A 5,273-nucleotide genomic window follows, 5' to 3' on the forward strand; every position below is an offset into this window, starting at 1 on the left:
ACATTCTACTCTATTTAACATTAACAGGAGCACTTAACTTTCACAGTCTCAATCACAGTCAGTGTCTGAGATTTTGCTGAATGGCTGAACTGCCACAGATGATTTTTTAAGAAATATTCTTTCCTACCATCTTTTTCCACTCCAGGATGTGCAAAAAATAATTTATATTTTCAGAATATCTATTTCTAACATCTCTAATATCATCGTATCACCATCACCAAGACATACACTTAAGGTATTATTTTTCTGATGCAAATTGATATGTCCAAAAGTGTTATTGAAAATAGACTATAAAGAAAAATGTGAAAAAAAATTTGGAGAGGAGAAGAAGGGAGAAAAATTGGGACACATACCTAAAAAAAGAAATAAAAAGCTGAGAGTGGAGAGTGTTGTGTTTAAGTTTACCTCAATCTGTTCCATTAATTGCTTTAATTCTTTTGCTCAAGATAAGCTGATTACAGAACCTTTTAGAATTTACATTATGGTTCATTTTTTCCCCTGCTTTGAACTCTTTCAATTCAATTTCAACTAAAAAAAAAAATTTATTCCCTGCTATCACTTTAAATTGCCAAAATTTTACTTCCAATCAGTTCTATTCATTCTCTTTAGGGCAGGTTGATCACATACAAATGATATACCAAGATGAGGGCCATCTTCAAATAAGACTATTTAAGACAGCCACGAACAGTTCATCATTTTAAAAAAATGAACCTAAAGCTTTTCCCCCCTAAAATTCATATATCCATTTCTGTCCTAACACAGTGTGCTCCAATGCCTAAGAATATTAGGTTAGAATATCGGTCTCATATTATCTAGATCAGGGGTCCTCAAACTTTTTAAACAGGGGGCCAGTTCACTGTCCCTCAGACCGTTGGAGGGCCGGACTATAGTTTAAAAAACAACAACTATGAACAAATTCCTATGCACACTGCACATATCTTATTTTGAAGTAAAAAAAAACAAAATGGGAACAAATACAAATATTGTATTTGCATGTGGCCCGCGGGCCATAGTTTGAGGACCCCTGATCTAGATAGACCAATCTGAGCTGATCTGATTGAAGAGAGACTCACCTTCATGAGTTAGTCTTAGGTCAGGCCCCTAAACAGATAATGAGTAGGGAAGGGAAAGACCTGGGAGAGTCAGAGCTGAAATGGAAGCAATGTTTTCACACTGCTATAAAGAATGTACTAGTACAGAGTCCCCCCACCAGCCTCTGGCTGAGCTGTCGCACTGAGTCGGTGCACACCTGGCAGGACCAGGGCTACTGAGCAACCTACATAAACAAAAATGGCAGCTTTGCCAATTTGAGAATTTACCCACATGGATTGGTGTTGCTGGACCTTCCGAGTTACGACGGCGATGCAGAAGGCAAAGAAGTTGACAGTCTTTTGAACAAAGTAGAAGAAAGAATGAAAGAATTGAGTCAGGACACTACTGGGTGGGTGAAGCGATTGCCACCCACAGTTCGAGGAGGGACTGTTGACAGGGACTGGCCGGCTGCTGATGGCCACCTGGTTGAGTGCGACATAGAAGAAGTGGTGTGTGATGAAGACTCACCTTATAACATTGAAATTCTGCACTCGAAGCAGTTTGGAAATATTCTCATCCTTAGTGGGGATGTTAATCTGGCGGAGAGTGATTTGGCGTATACCCAGGCCATCGTGGGCAGTGGCAAAGAAGATTACATTGGCAAAGACGTGCTGATTCTGGGAGGTGGAGATGGGGGCATTTTATGTGAACTAGTCAAACTGAAACCAAAGATGGTCACTCTGGTAGAGATTGACCAAATGGGGATTGATGGATGTAAGTAATACAGGGGAAAAACATGTGGTGATGTCTTAGGCAATCTTAAAGGAGACTGCTCTCAGGTTCAGGATTATCTAAGGAGATTGGAAGGTATCTCCAGATATGCTTGAATTGGATCACCTCGCAGTTTCAGGAGATATAACATTTGGCAATAATGTTTCATTAAAGTTATCATCATTGCAAATCATGGTGACCAAACTGACATCGCAACCTGGAGCAGTATTAGAGAACAAGATTGTATCTGGGGACCTTCGTATCTTGGACCACTGAAAGGAAAAAATATATTATATACACTTTATACTAATCATGGGCTAGCTTCTTACAACAAAATGTTCTCTAGCATTCTATAATAGGCAGGTGCTTTTATTGTGTTTACTGTACCTGCAGGGTTAGTTTTTAAAGTAGGGTTTTCTGCAGTATGCTTTTATTTTAGTATGAGAAAAGCACAGATGGAAGCAATACTTTTCTTTTTGGGAGAGGATCCTGGAAGTTCATCTTAAAGTGCAATATTGTTTAATCTTAGAACTGGGGCAGCTCTGCTGGAAAATCTTTTAACAGAGGCCTCAGTGATGGTCACTTTGAATTGCTTGTGATTTCAAAAATAAAGCTGTGAAGCAAAAAAAAAAAAATAAAGAATGTACAGTTCAGTGTTCTCCCAAGCTTGTACCAATTGAAGCATTCTGAAAACAGCAACAGCCACTCCTTGAATTCCTTCTCTGCTCCATGGGCCTTATAATCACACATTGAGTCCTAATAACCACCCTGTGAGTAAAGTACTAAAACCATCATGCCATGGACATTTGTTTTTGCCTGCTTAGCATCTATTTCTCCTTTTCGAATGAGCTGGCTCCAGATTTTGATTGCAGACCTATCTACTCCCTATGCTCAGTCCATCTGTTTGGATACAGTTCTAGCTTCAGCTCCAGGAAACAGAGCAGGTGACTGAGTCCGGCTATGCTAAACAGGCCATGCCCTGAACACAGGAAGTGGTTGGGTTGGGCATATGTTTGGAGAACAGAAAGCTGCTTTTTAATGATCTTTAACCTGAAAGGTTATAGATTGTAGCTGCTAGAAATGGCCTTCCGCTGCACAGGCAGGGGATGGGGGTGCGTGGTGGGTGGGAGGAGAACATTGTGAGAATGGAACCAACATAAAGCAAAGGGTGCTGAGATATTAGTGAGAGAAACAAGATCCTAACTGAGTCTCCATGACATCACTTGGGCCCTGGATGAAACTGAATCCTAAATTCACACCAACCCATCAAATTTCTAGTCACTTGAACTAATCCATTCCCGCTTTATGTTCTTGAATCTGACCGGATTGGGTTTTCTGTATCTTGCAATAGAAAGAATCTAAATTGATATGCATGATTTTAGAAATAAGAAAACTAAGACTCTGAAAATTTTATACTTACTCAAGGACATTCAGCAAAGGGCAAACCTGGATTTTGAATCCAAATCTCTTTCACTCAAAATACCATATTCTTCAATACAACATGAAGCATGAAGGCAATGTTTTCCTTTTTAGGGGTATGGCTAGTTTTATGTGTCAACATGGCTAGGCTAGAGTGCCCAGCTGTCTGATCAAACATTAATCTAGATGCTGATGTGAAAGTATTTGGTAGATGTGATTAACATTTACCATAGTTGACTTTAAGTAAAGCAGGTTATTTTCCATAATGTGTATGGATGGGCCTCATCCAATCAGTTGAAGGACTTTAGAGCAAAAACTGGAGAAAAAGGAATTTTGTCTCAAGAGTATAACATAGAAATCCTGCCTGTGCTTTCAACCTGCCCTATAGATTTTGAACTTGCCAGCCCCTATAATCATATAAGCTAATTGCTTTAAATCCACTCTCCTCCCCTGACTGATACAAAGAGTAACTGAACACCACTTAGATAATGTGGAAAAGAACCAAAGAAAATATATTTCTCTCCCTCAACATGTCATTCCCTTTGTGACTTTCCCGAATAAGGCAAGAAGGACAAAGCTCCATGATTAAGGCCATAAAGATAACATCAAATGCCTCATGACAATTTTTGTTTGTTTGTTTTAAGTGAAAAAAGTTTATGAATCTTTATAAACAACGCATGTCCAATCCCCTGGGCAATACTTTTTAAAATGCAGACTAACATTGAAAATAAAAGGCAATCAATCGGCACTGGTTTGAATAGGTGTGAGAAGGTTTTCACATTCTTTCAGAGTTCAAGTGCAGTTAGCGGGAGGGACAGAGTTTGGAAGAGAGCTGACCGATTTTACCTTGATTCCTGCTTGATTTCTCACATTAGTCTCTCCTGTATTCATAGCATCCACTGAAAGGCTGCAGCATTGTTCAATATAACGCAGAGGGTAACTGAACCATTGGCTTGGCTTCATGCTGCAACTGTGCTGATGTTTGCTGAAATGCCCAAACCCAATGAGATCAATAATTCACAGTTTCCCTGAAAAATATGAGGGAAGGGCTCTGACGGGTTGATAAAGAAGAATGCCGCTGTCCATATCAGCTTTTAATCGATGCAAGACTTCTCAACTCTATCCTACTCCTCAAATAAACTATGAAATCCACAAAAGCCCAAATTGGGATTCTTGTTTTTAGCTACAGCCATTTTTAATTTCTGTTAAGAAAGGTAAGTCAGATGATTTGCAGCTTGAACTATAAAAGGAGTTTTCAAAAAGACTATACATAGGGAAAAAAAGTTTGGTAGGTTTTCCTTTTACTACAACATAAAATGTGAAACAGAAGCACAATAGCTTAATGAGTTTCTGTCTCTGTACTGTGACAAATCTACAATTTGGCCATTGTAAAAGTAATGATATGTTTCATTAATTTCATATGTTCTTTTAATAGAGTATTTGGAGGGAAGGCATTTTTTGCTTTAGAAATTAGAGCAAAGAAAGCTGATAAAAGCTTCAAGTTGGTGTTCAGTACTTCCTGGAATACATTAATAACATTCAACTGCCTTTTCAAACACACAGACAAATCTCAAAGCAATGCTTTGTCTTCCCGGTCACAATCCTAATAATGGAAGACTAGCAATCCTTACTGAGTCTCTCCCTACAATCCCCCTCCCTCTTCACCCCTTGCACACTCATGGACAATGCACACACACTACGTGTCTTACTAGTACATTTGGATCTGGAAGTTAACATCCTATAACCCCATGCATCTACTCTGCTACTTCTGGACAACATCCTCAGTGCCATTTCCAAATCTCTTCTAGGGAACCCGTTCCTGAAACAAGCCACATAATTCCCATAGTCTCACCTTGCCTTTTCACAAATATCCTCATGTTGCACATCCTTAGGTTGGACCCTCCAGAAGCTGACCCCAGATAAGGGTTTGAACACAAGAACTTATTTGTGAGGGGATCCAGGAAGCACCTGAAAAGGGGAAGGGGAACATAGACAGGAAGGACAAGAAGCCATTCGAAGAGGCACTACTGAGTAAGTTACCTTCCTGGGCA

The 5,273-nt window shown here is 39.5% G+C and overlaps 1 pseudogene; it reads left to right on the forward strand.

Moving 5' to 3' along the window:
- The first annotated feature begins 1,112 nt into the window (after positions 1-1,112).
- LOC118656528 lies at positions 1,113-1,919 on the forward strand (annotated as a pseudogene).
- The last annotated feature ends 3,354 nt before the right edge of the window (positions 1,920-5,273 follow it).

The sequence above is a fragment of the Myotis myotis genome, unplaced genomic scaffold (assembly GCF_014108235.1).
Source record: "Myotis myotis isolate mMyoMyo1 unplaced genomic scaffold, mMyoMyo1.p scaffold_m19_p_5, whole genome shotgun sequence".
In the NCBI taxonomy this organism is placed as follows: Eukaryota; Metazoa; Chordata; class Mammalia; order Chiroptera; family Vespertilionidae; genus Myotis; species Myotis myotis.